Genomic DNA, 13,326 nt, shown 5'->3' on the forward strand with positions numbered 1-13,326 from the left:
TTAGTATTATTGCATATATACCTTAGTTTTAGTGTTATTGTATTTCACGATTTAGTTTTTGTTTTCGCATTTCATGCTTTAATTATAGTGTTACAACAAAGAAAATCGTTGTTCTTGCTATTATTACAAACATGATGTCGTTTGACTGGAGTGCTGTCAGCAACCCACAGTTATACTGTATATCTGTACTGACGTCACAATGGTGATGTTCAGTTTGATTGAAGTAATATTAACAGCAATTGTTCAATATTTCAACTGGAATGTTGTCACAGCTGATGATGTTTATTCAAATCAAATATCTAGTTCGACTCGAGAAAATCTGGATATAGAGAGAAAGGGTAGGTGTTTGCAGTAAAAACAAGTAAAAAATGCACCGAAGTTTCTTCAGCACAATCGAGTTTTCTTTAAAGCGTACGATCAGGGCTACTGAAAACAGATCTATCTTTCGGTGGTCTCGGTATAATGCTGTATGAGCCGCGGCCCATGAATCTTTAATCACTGTCCGGTGGTGGCATGTCCTATATCGTTGCCAGATGCACGATTATGGCTAACTTTGACCTTAAATAAAATAAGAACTGCTGGGGCTAGAGGGCTGTAATTCGGTACGCTTGATGATTGGAGGGTGGATGATCAACATACCAATTTGCAGCCCTCTAGCCTAAGTAGTTTTTAAGATCTGAGGGCGGACGGCCAGACAAAGCCGGCACAATAGTTTTCTATTATAGAATGCTAAAAATGAATTTTGCCTCAGTCATACGGAAAACAACCTGCATTCAGAGAGAGAGAGAGAGAGAGAGAGAGAGAGAGAGAGAGAGAGAGAGAGAGAGAGAGAGAGAGAACATACTGTTTTGTTATTGACACTTTAATTCCGTTTAGAAATATACTTTTGGTTCATCGTTCACTGTTGAAGCTGTATTTTCATGTAGATCGAACATTCGCACACAAATCAAAGGCCACCCAACACAAACTTATCGAGGCTTTCGTGAACTTAGTCGTTTTAGGCAAGAACAATTTTCAAATTTAATCTAATATTATTAATACCTATATATATGTATGAGCGTCTTATTCCTTCAGGTGCATATTGCTTATGTTTGCTCTCCCACATGCATTATGTGGAGCCAGGACATCATTTTAATCGCTTCATTTCTCAAAATCTGGCCTCCAGAATTCGTTACCTAACTTGGTTCTGAAGTAAGCCTCTTGATATTCCACTCGTCTAGGGTCAGAACTTTCATAGCCAAAAGGATCAGACAGGAGTCTTTGCCGTGTGGTGTAGGAGTAAGCTGTGAATTGGTTAAGTAGTTCCGCAATGGTTCGCTTTGAATGATCGTAAAAAAGGCTGCTAGTATGGCCATTATTTTTTTCCTCATGTACATGATTGCTTCCATCATACCTTTTTTCACTTTTTTGTTAGTAACAACGTAACAGATAAACTGTTCCATATAAAAGGATGGTCATATTCTATATACAAATATGTGTCCTTGCGATGAAGCGCGTTGCATCAGAGCCCATCATGCATATTTTGACCTATGCATTGAATTAGGTACCGGATAGTTAGTCGATTGTAGTTCACCGTCACCATGTTGAAGAACATGGGTCTAAAAACTTCATTCTAAAATACTATCTGAAATAGGAAAGGTGACATCTTTTGGAGCCACCCCACTAAGGAAAGAAAATTTGTAGGTGAAAGAATGCATCTTCATATATTTGTGCTCAAGTGGTAGTCAGTTTTTTCCGGAGCAAAATTCCTGAACCGGCTTTTCAAGTAATATTTAAATTAATTCTGCCAGTATGGAAAGGAGGTATAAACGTTGATAAAATTGAGGTTTAGAAAGAGAAACATACTGTTTAAAATTTTTTGTATGTACCGTTTCCAGAGAATTTTTCCACTGCAGTTGTGTTCGAGTATTTTAACCGAAACTTGGTCGAAAATAGTGGCTAACTTTCTCGAGGGAGAATTGCCAGATCAAAGAAAAGTTCTGTAGCTCCTTATTAGGCATTAATTTCGGGGTGTGGTGCAAGTATCCGAGAAGTTGATCACTTTAAGTCTAAACGGCGGTCACTTGGTGTAGTTATGGAACAAGTGGAAGTTGTACGCAAGTTCTTGACTCAGAGTTGGAAATGGTCTTACGTGAGACCTGTCGTAGAAGGAAAAAGTTGAAGCTGTACTAGCTGTACTATACATCTATATATATATACATATATATGTATATAAATATTTATATACATATATACAATGCTCGCTGGCTTGCTTTACTGTTGATATACATAATTATATACATATATTACAATGTTCACTGGCTTGCTTTACTGTGGGACCAAACGGCTTAGTGTTGTATGAGTGGTTGTATGTATGTATACGTATGCGTGTGTGTTGTTACGAACCTCTTTTGGGTTCATCAGGTTCTTTAATAAAAAAAATATAAAAATGAAAAAAAATCGGGACTGAGAAAATCCGGCAGCAGTTGAGGCAGACAAAGGAGAATGGAACCAAGTAACGCAAAACAGACCTTAAGACTATTTTATTCAGTACAATTTACAATTGCTTAAATACAATACAAAACATTTACAAAAGTCATTAGCATAACAAAAACGTTTAAGCAAAACAAATTCGATCTGAAAGTCATCAGATAAAGCCAAATGCAAACAATCAATTTAACAATTGTTAAGAGAAACACCAATGCTGAGTCAGTACATAATTAACCGAAATAAACATTCCTTATAAGCGGGGGAAACAAGAATAAACTCACATATAGGGTCAGTAAATGAAAAGTTAATGAAAATGCCATGACTTATTACAGGAACCTCGATACAGACAGTTTACAAATACAAATAGATATAATTAATAACAGGCAACATAAAAGGTTACTATTGCAGAATACCTTTGTAATAACACAAAAAGGGACCATAAAAAAAAAACAAATTACTATTATGCCACAAAAACACAGTATCATCAGTTTCCGGGGTGCTGAACCTTGAGGAAACCATAGGCAGAAAATACCTCTGCACGACACTCCATCCTCAGGAAACCGTGGCAACTTGCGAAGATGACACTAATCAGGAACCACACTGACTAAGCATACCTCTTGGAAACATTTACCCAGCCGAAGCTGTACATAAAACGCAGACGAAGCTGCCGTCCAGAACACAGGCGAAGCTACAAATCAGAAGCCGTCGTCTTCACCTTAACACAGACAAAGCTGGCTCTGCCGAACATGATGATACTCTTTAACCCTGTAGGTCCTGAGTCCCAAAACAGATAGCCATTACGGACTCCAAACGTAACTGAACAGAGCCCCTATGCTGCTTATGATTTGTTCAGGTCTCCATGTCCTTCCAGACGGAAGCAGACACGGGCCGTCGATCGTCACCTCACCTCCGCCTCTTCTTCCAGAAAACGAGAGGTGAAATGACCTTCACTGGGAAGCAATCGGAAAACAATAGTTCCGATTGTCCCAGCAAACAAACAAAAAAATGGAACGGGGTGGTAGAACTCATTCAATATAATATATATATATATATATATATATATATATATATATATATATTTATATACACGTATATATATACGTATATATAATATATATACAGTATATACATATATATATATGTATATAAATGTGTACAGAAATATATTATATATATATATATATATATATATATATATATATATATATATATATATATATATATATATATATATATATATATATATACACACATACATATACATATATTTATATATATATATGTATATAAATAAATATATATATATATATATATATATATATATATATATATATATATATATATATATATATATATATGTGTGTGTGTGTGTGTGTGTGTGTGTATTGTGCAAGGTTTTACCACCTCGTTCAATTGTTATTTGTTTCCTGGGACAATCGGAACTATTGTTTTCCAATTGTTTCCCAGTGAAGGTCGTTTCACCTCTTGTTTTCTGGAAGTTAATTATAATTTATGTTTCAATTCCATTATCGCCCTAGGTAACTTTGCACGAAATGAAAAATGAAATCAGTACATGGCATGGAAATGTAATTCTATGAATGCAATTACTATAAACTCGCCATATTTACTGTTTACATAATTTATTTTGTTACCCGCTGCTACTTAAAAAAATTTGTTACAAAAGAAAGAGAAAAATTACATATATACACACTTTAAGTATACATACACACTCACACATGTATATATATATATACATGTGTGAGTGTGTATGTATACTTAAAGTGTGTATATAAAAATACAAAGTTCGATATGTATATCTTTATCATTAGTCATGCACTCGCTACAACACTGGTTTTCAGATCAGTTGTTAAGCAACGCTAGGTCTGATCCGTGCTTGGATACCGGACAACCTAGAAACCCCAGAAGCCGTTGCCACAAGCCGTCGACACATTAGCCCCTTGAGCATTCGTGAGTAGTGAAGTGAAGCTAGGAACCTCAGCCCACATCCACTTAAGAGAAACAGCTAACGTAACACCTTGTGAAAATTCCCCTTCAAAATAGTGTAGATGAAATAGATATTTATAAGTATTTTGAGATGGCTGAGATGGTCGGTCTAGCTGGAAGAATAGAGAGGGAAGGATAAGATAATGAAAGTATTGGAGAGAGTGGTTGAGGCATTGGAAAGTGAATGACACAATGCGTGTAGGAGGTTCAATAAGCTGCTGATGAGCCTTCTGTGTATTATGTGTGTATGAAACATGTAAATCTGTGGGAGTTTTCTGTACGCAGTTTCATGGACCATTTAGCAGTTTTAAAGAATGTTGAGACAATGCTCGCTGTCTTGCTTTACTGTGGGACCGAACGGCTCACTGTTGTGTGGGTGGGTTTCTATAGTGGCCTAATTTTACGGCATTTAATATGTTTAGTCTTCGGTATACGTCATATAACCTTTTCATCAGAGCATACCTGAAATATTAGGTTACTTAAGAACATCTTTACATGACATTTGGAAACCTAATATACCAGCTACTGCTGATGAGAAGGAAGTTATAAGATGCATAGAGAACACTAGACAAATTAAATGCCGTAGAAACACCCATTAGTGTCAACGCTACTGCCCTCAGAAAAGATCTCTCCTAATTATTCCTGGTTCCTGAAAGTTGTTATTTACGGCATAAATTATTTGGATAAGTGAAGAGGCCTGTAAAGCAGCAAATTCACATGTCCTGTTCTTCACTTTGCGTCTAAGATAACCCGAATGCTTAATTTTACTCAGATACCTTGAAGTAACACGTAGAAAATTCAAGAACTTGGTGAACTAGAAAAGTTGACCTTTTGCTGCGGGGAAGCTTTTTCCTCATTGAATGTTAACCCACATCTAGCAAACTGCTTGTCCACTTAGTGGACAAGGCAAGACATGCATAATCGGTCCAACTGACATTTCTGAGCCACTCGCTCAGGGTTCCCTCTGCTGTCTTGGCTGCACATCAGACTATAACAGCAGGACAAGTAAAAGCTGAGGGAGAAGAACAGGGTCCCATGGAACCTATTAATACTTATGACTGGAAGTGGACTGATGTCTAGCTTCGTCTGGAACTCCGTGCATTCAAAGCCTACCTTCTTTCAGATTATATCTGAAAAATTAGCTTCGTGTAATTCGATGACTTAAGAGAACCTTCCACATTGGCGCTCTCCACAACAACTTTCAATTATCGAAAGGAAATTGCAGTGGAAGCTACGATTCGCTACACCCTGTTGCTACTTCTGAACTTGGGAATAAATTACAGTCGAATTTGAATTGACTGATGCATTGAAAACCATTGCACCAAGAAACTGATTTGCAAGGGATTTTTGTACACCATAGCACGAATCCTGTTGTTTGTGAACACATTGCTTCCTTTGTGTTGAAGCTGTATTGTTTTCTTGGTTCAGCCGTTTTATTTAGTGTGTTTTGTTTATTTATTTATTTATTTTTCTCATTGTCACGAAGCATGTTCTAATAGGGTCATTGTGCCTCGGCCGTCCTATAAAAAAAAAGTACACGGACTTGTTAATTAACTATTGAGACGACTTTGTCTGTCCGTTCGCACTTTTCTGTCCGCCCTCAGATCTTAAAAACTACAGAGGCTAGAGGGCTGCAAATTGGTATGTTGATCATCCACCCTCCAATCATTGAACATACCAAATTGCAGCCCTCTAGCCTCAGTAGTTTTTATTTTATTTAAGGTTAAAGTTAGCCATAATTGTGCGTCTGGCAACGCTATAGGACATGCCACCACGTGGCCGTGGTTAAAGCTTCATGGGCTGCGGCTCATACAGCATTATATGCTGTACAGAAAACTATTGCGCCGAAGTAACTTCGGCGCATTTTTACTTGTTTTATTTTTCAAGGCCTGGTCAAAGCAGGGCATTGTGACTCGACCGACGCATGAAAAAACTTATAAAATGTTAAGTAAAGTTATGTTTTAGAAATAAGGTTAATAAGTAAAACTGAATTTATTTCAATGTTTTTTTCTCTGAAGCCTTTATCCGATATGTGGGTTAATTTTTTAAAGCCGTTAGTAGTAGATTGAATGAACTGTTATTTTTTTCTGTGTCGGATTATTGAAAGAAACATAAGTTTCCGACGTCCATGATGCGGAATCAATCAGTTGTGTCTGCGTGGACAGAATGGAGAGAAAAAACAACTATACTAATAATGAAGCCACCTCTCACCTTTTCCTGCTGTCATTCTGATTTCATCTGACTATATAAAGTTTTTTTTTTCAGGCATTGGCGTATGAAGCAAAATGAAAAGAAATGGCGACGGAAGACACGATGTGTTCAGTGCACAGGGGCAATCATGCAAAGGTAAATAGAAGTGAAATGGTCTGTACAAGCTTTTGTTCTATTTAGAATAGCATTGGCAGAATAATACTAATACACTTTCGTGATGCTTTCAATTCATTTACATATTCATCTTTGCCTCAGTTTTTATTGCATTCCCTGGTAATCTTTTTCCCTTGTGTATATTTTCTGATTCTTTCAACGCGCACATTCTTGAGCACGCAGACTCACAGACACACAATCTGTATATATATATATATATATATATATATATATATATATATATATATATATATATATATATATATATATATATATATATATATATGTTAGTGCCTGAGAGGGCGGATATATTATGCAATAATTTAAAAAAGCTGGTTATTTACATTTAGTTGGAATGGTTAATAAAAAAGGAGGACATTTAGGTATGTGCAGTAGAAGGCGCATAAATATATATCCCGCACAGTCATGAGATATCCATGTACCAACAATTTACTTGATGTTGAGTAACTTCATGAATATATATTAGAAACGTCTTTCATATTCCGTTGCTGTTTTGAGCAAACTCATCAGTCACTGTTTGCTTTCCATCCAAGTGTAAAGATTTTGATGGGAAAAATAAGATTGCTGTGTTATGCAAATATTCCGTTTATTGCCTGCTACGGGACATCGCTTCTGAAGGTCAACTTTAATCCCTCCCTCCTCCCTTCATCAAGGGGGAATGTCCTGTGGAAAGGGAAATTGGAGTCGTCTTTATGGAATTTGATAAATTTGAAATGTGTGGGGCTTCGAGACGTAGTGAGCTGTGGACTGGCACTCGCCAGGCCCGAGTTCGAGTCTCCGGCCGGGTGGTGAAGAGTTAGAGGAATTTATTTCTGGAGATAGAAATTCATTTCTCGCTATAATGTGGTTCGGATTCCACAATAAGCTGTAGGTCCCGTTGCTAAGTAACCAATTGGTTCTTAGCCACGTAAAATAAGTCTAATCCTTCGGGCCAGCCCTAGAATGTTAATCAGCTCAGTGGTCTGGTAAAACTAAGGTACACTTAACTTTTTTTTTCGAGACGTAGTCATGCGCCAACCTTAAATTTGTTTAAGAAATGATGGAGAAGGATATTGAATTGAGTTACGCAAGCATTTTAAAGTTACACAGCTTTTAAATGTTTAAGTTTCTTTGTATCTGCATATCCGCGAAGCATTCAAAGTACATGAATACGATGAAGTAAGGAAACGAATTTAAAGGTAGAATTGTGAAGTTTTAAGGTATGATTGTACACGGTAGTGGTTTGATGTTTATATTCTAAACATTTTACATACCAAGTTTAAGGAACTTGGATATAATGGCTCTATGGTTATGGTGGAAGGATTCGGCAAGAGAAAAGTTACAGTCGAAATGTTCTCTGAATAAGTTTCTGTTTGCCTGCATTGCATCATCTGCATTGATGGCTGATCAGATTGCGTGAATCTGCTCTAAAAATGAATATATTATTCCGTGCTTCTTTTTATCCTTTATTCGCCAGATGCTCAGGGGCTTTAGTGGTCTGCATTTGTTCGAAAAATTGATTATCGACGCTTATGTAAGAGCGATAATTCATGACATTTGACCTTTGCGTGTGATGAGTTGTAATCAATACTAGAGAAGGAATCTCTCAGTACGAGAGATGTAATTTACCGTGCATTTCTCCCTTAAGTTGTACACGAGAGTAACTACAAAAGGTTAAGTATACCTTAGTTTAACCAGACCACTGAGCTGATATAACAGCTCTCCTAGGGCTGGCCCGAAGGGTTAGACTTATTTTACATGGCTAAGAACCAATTGGTTACGTAGCAACGGGACCTACAGCTTATTGTGGAATCCGAACCACATTGTAACGAGAAATGAATTTCTGTCACCAGAAGTAAATTTCTCTAATTCTTCATTGGCCGGTCGGAGAATCGAACGCGGACCTAGTAGAGTGCTAGCCGAGAACTCTGCCGACTTGTCCAACGAGGAACTATTCCGAAATAAAAATTTGGAGGTTTCGATGTTAATCCGTTGACCGTTCTGTGACCTCCCAACGTTTTTGTGTTCCCGTAGATTTTACACCCACCCTTGTCTTTGTATATCTTTAGTTGTTGTGACCATGTCTTGGCAATAAGACGAAAGCACTTAGCATCTCATTATTTCACTTTTCCTTCGTGGCTGTAACTTTGTTCGTATAATCACCGCGTTTTTACCTTTTTCGTGATTTAAAATCAAACACAAATATATGGAGTTGCAGGATGGAGAAAAATTGTCTGCACTTTAGTTTACAATGTTAGAAATTATTTTTCAATGTCTTTACATGGAGAGTCCCCTCCCCCAAAGGCAATTAAGGGTTTGGTGTCGGTTTCATGGACGTGATGTGCTGAGGCCACTTTGAAGATTAGATAATGTTATTGCCCTGAATTATATACTAACAAAAATTATGTAAGATTTATGTTCCATATAGGGTGGGCTGTCTGGAATTCGTATTATTATTACTGTTCGCTTCTGTTGAAATCATCCGTGTCCACACACATATCTCATGAGAGTTAAGACAATCCAATGATCTTAAAAATTTTTCCTAAAATGGGGAACTTGTATATAATAGTAAAATAAGTGAAAGAAAGCACAAAATTCAAGATTTTTTTTTTTTACAAGGTTTAAGGTTTTTTTACATTCCTTACTTCAGTGTGTATCATATGTGCCTGCTCATTGAAGAAATGCCTTCCCCTGCCCTTTTCCCATTAGTTCACGGAATTGGTTGTCTACTCATCCAGGCGTGGGAGGTGACGGATTTCGTTATTGCTTTAATCCTTGCAATTTCTTTTGCTGGAATCTGCAATCATGTTTGTAAAATGATAGTATTTTTTTAATGCAGGAAAGATGTTCAAACGCAACTTATGTATAATCTCTTGGTGTAAGTCAGATATTTGTTTTATGATAATACCCTCTTAATACCGCTGTTTGTCTGATCACAGGAATTATGTATTGTAGGGCGTGGCAGTTTATGAATGGGTGACCTCCCAGGTTGTTAGATGGTTTCGCCGTAATAAACCCAGTATCGAGGCCATCTGGGTGTTGGGTGTTGATTGGTTCCAGCGGTCATATCTTCTGTACAAAGAATGCATAGAAACGAAAGGGAAAAACCACTTCTGTCCCCATTTAAGGGAAAGTGCTGAATGGTCAGTAAGGAAATTCTGCTGTTTGAATTCCAGTCTTCACATACATAAGATTTCTTGTTGTTGTTTTTAAAGAAAGTGAGGAACCTCTTAATGCGAATTAGGAATGTATTTTATGAAGACGAGTTGAGAGACAAAATATAAGAAAGCATTTTTGAGTAACAGATTTGTTAACTAAGTTTTGGTGCTCAGATTCTTTTTGTTATAGAATACCAATGAAGTAACTGAATCACTTTCTACCAGATTTGAATTATATGCAAATTTCTTTCACATTTACGTCACATAAACCACTAGTTCATTTGTTAAACCCGTCTTACAGAAATCATTGGTATCCTTTGGGGGTCGGATGGTGCGTGAAAGATGCTGGAACGGAAGGGCTTCAGTGTCCAGGAAGTGCGAGAATGCGCACATGATAGAGGCGAGTAGCACTTTGTATGTAGAAAGAAACAAGTAAAAAATGCGCCGAAGTTTCTTTGGCGCAATCAAGTTTTCGGTCCGGCGGTGGCTTCAGCCACGGCCCATGAAACTTAGCCGCGGTCCGGTGGTGATTGCTGCTTTGTTTTCCTTTGAAGCTTTCTCATGCTATAAAACTGACTGATTGGAAAACACACACACACATAAACAGTATGTACACACACACATACACACACATATATATATATAATTATATATATATATATATATATATATATATATATATATATATATATATATATATATATATATATACAGTACTTATAAATGTGTGTACATATATATATCTATATATACTCACACATACAGTATATACAGTAATATATATATATATATATATATATATATATATATATATATATATATATATATATATATATATATATATATATATATATATATATATATATATATATATGTATATGTATTTATGCATGCGTGTGTGTGTGTGTGTGGATTATGAATGGTCTTGGTCAGCTACCGATGAAATTGAGCGAGGTATTGATAAATTGCTTATGTTCGTTTTCATCCTCGGAGAGAAGTTTGTTATGAGGTATTGGACCCTTCCCGTGAAGCCTGCGGTATCCGCTCATCATAATTCAAAACTTCGAGCCTTTTCATCTTGGTCGACCCTGATTTAATGGACCTCCGGTAAAGGTTATAATGATTCCACGCTGCAGGTGTAGGTTATGCGTCATTTTATTATCTCATTGAATCAGGCTTAAACGTATCGAAAAAAATAGACGCCCATCATCGTTAATAGGGAGAAAAGATTAAATAGTTTTTATAACGGTGTCTGCCAGTCTAAGACCGTTCTTCTATGAATAAACTATTAAATATCGTTATATTTTTCATGAGTGAAATTGAAGTGATCTATTTTTGCTGTTTTATGTTCGTTCGTTTAATACGCGGCGTGCGCAGTTACTTCTTCACGTCGGAGTTAATTAGTCACCGTTGTTAAATAGGAAAATCGGCTCAAGTCCTGGTCAGAATGGGCAAATCGTCTTCGTGGGCGATCATTTGGGATAAAGGAGCTCTTTTATTACCCCCTAAATCTGATTATGATGCTTTAAAAGGAAGCGTAGCCTATGAACAAACAGCTCTTTAGTTACCTTCGCTCTTTGTCTTTCTCTTTACTCGGCCTTTTCAGTCGTCATGGCTTGTGGATTTATTTTGTTATTGATTTTGATTATAAAGTGAACAATTAAAAGGCGTAAAATCTTAATATCCGAATGTCTTCATTGATATTTTGTAACATGTTGTCTTCATTATGTTTATTTTATTTTTAGAGCTCTTTTGATTTGATCCGCCGCCGACCTGATTAAATAAATTAGGTCGGCGGCGGATCAAACCAAAAGAGCTACAAAAATCAAATAAACATGAAGGAGACAACATGTTGCAAAATATCAATGAAGACATCCAGATAATAAGATTTTACGCCTTTTAATTGTTCACTTTATAATCAAAATCAATAACAAATATCATGCTATTCCCCTCAATTTTATTTTTAGACAGCAGAAATTCCCCTTCTACTCAGAAGCATCGGAGAAACAAAGGAACACAGCAACTTTAATTTTGTCAAGTTATATTGTAAATATATGGTTATTCAAAGAAAAATATGTGCCTGAACGTTTGATTATAAATAAAATAAAAGCTTCCATTCTGCGCAACCAAAGAGATGTCAAAACCATTTTAAAGGATAAAATTTTAAGCTTTTCACAAGGAATTTTTGTAATGTTGAGAGCAATGTATTCTAAATGTAAATGTATGTAGTTCGAGATTGGTTATGATTTTTAAAAATAATTTATCGAATAAAAACTTAAAGAAAGAAAATTCCTTTTTACTTAATATAGGTAGAATTTCTTAACCAAAGAATGATAAATGTTATTTGTCTAATACAGTCATGAGAAAACCTAAACGGGAAAATGATACAGAGGATAAAATAGTCTGAACTCCCCGTCCACTTTGAATATGATTAATGAATTCACTATATATCTGCTGGATATTTGCTGCCGGAAAATCGAATTTCTCTCTCTCTCTCTCTCTCTCTCTCTCTCTCTCTCTCTCTCTCTCTCTCTCTCTCTCTCTCTCTCTCTCATAGTATACCGATTTATCTTTTAGGTTCTTGTTTAGTCAGATAACGTCCATTGCAGTGATTTTACAACCTTTATAATTTTTTTGCCTTATTTATTATTATGTCATACTAAGTGATGTTGGAATATAATAGTGACCGAAATTCAATAACTTGATATTTTGCTGTTATGAAATACTTCCTTAAGTTTTTGTAAAGATGAAATCTCCTCTTGTATCGTCTCATATCTGGGTAATCCGTTTCGCAATAGTGCTGCAACCATTCTCTCGAACAATTTCCTTTGTAGTTTCTGATTTGCGAGGTTGTCAGATTGAAAGATTCATAAATTCATGAAAGATTCACAAAGTCAACCTTCGCCCGTGTCTCGTACACTTTTCCACGTGTCTCTGATGATTTCTGGGAGTAAGGAAATTGAAACTAGGATCAGAAATAACGCGTAAATTGTAAATGTCATCGTAGCTTTCCTGTCTTAAAAATTTCGTTTGTGGTCATTTTCTTTTTTGTATTTTATGTTTAAAAGTTAATCAGCTAGATATTTCAAAGTGCTCACATATGTAATTCATAGAACTTTTCAAGATGTTGGTTCGTATTAATAAAAACACATTGTTTATTTTGGAAACGTTGACTAAATAGATACTAATGAATTATAGACAAGAAGAAAATGAAAAAGAGAAGACGATCGTGTTAAGTATTTGGCCCGAACTCAGTAATTCAGGTTGGTTATATATTATGTTTATTTCAATACATCTGACTTTAGCTTCTTTCTTTATTCCTTTCAACAAC

General features: G+C 36.0%; 1 long non-coding RNA gene across 2 annotated transcripts in view; it reads left to right on the forward strand.

Moving 5' to 3' along the window:
• LOC136844214 (uncharacterized) overlaps positions 1–13,326 on the forward strand; it is a 512,558-nt gene that overhangs the window by 105,269 nt on the left and 393,963 nt on the right. For both annotated transcript variants that reach the window (XR_010854768.1, XR_010854767.1), the window contains exon 2: positions 6,739–6,819. This is a non-coding gene — a long non-coding RNA (uncharacterized lncRNA). The remainder of the gene's footprint in view (positions 1–6,738; positions 6,820–13,326) is intronic.

Source organism: Macrobrachium rosenbergii, chromosome 12 (assembly GCF_040412425.1).
Source record: "Macrobrachium rosenbergii isolate ZJJX-2024 chromosome 12, ASM4041242v1, whole genome shotgun sequence".
Classification (NCBI taxonomy): domain Eukaryota; kingdom Metazoa; phylum Arthropoda; class Malacostraca; order Decapoda; family Palaemonidae; genus Macrobrachium; species Macrobrachium rosenbergii.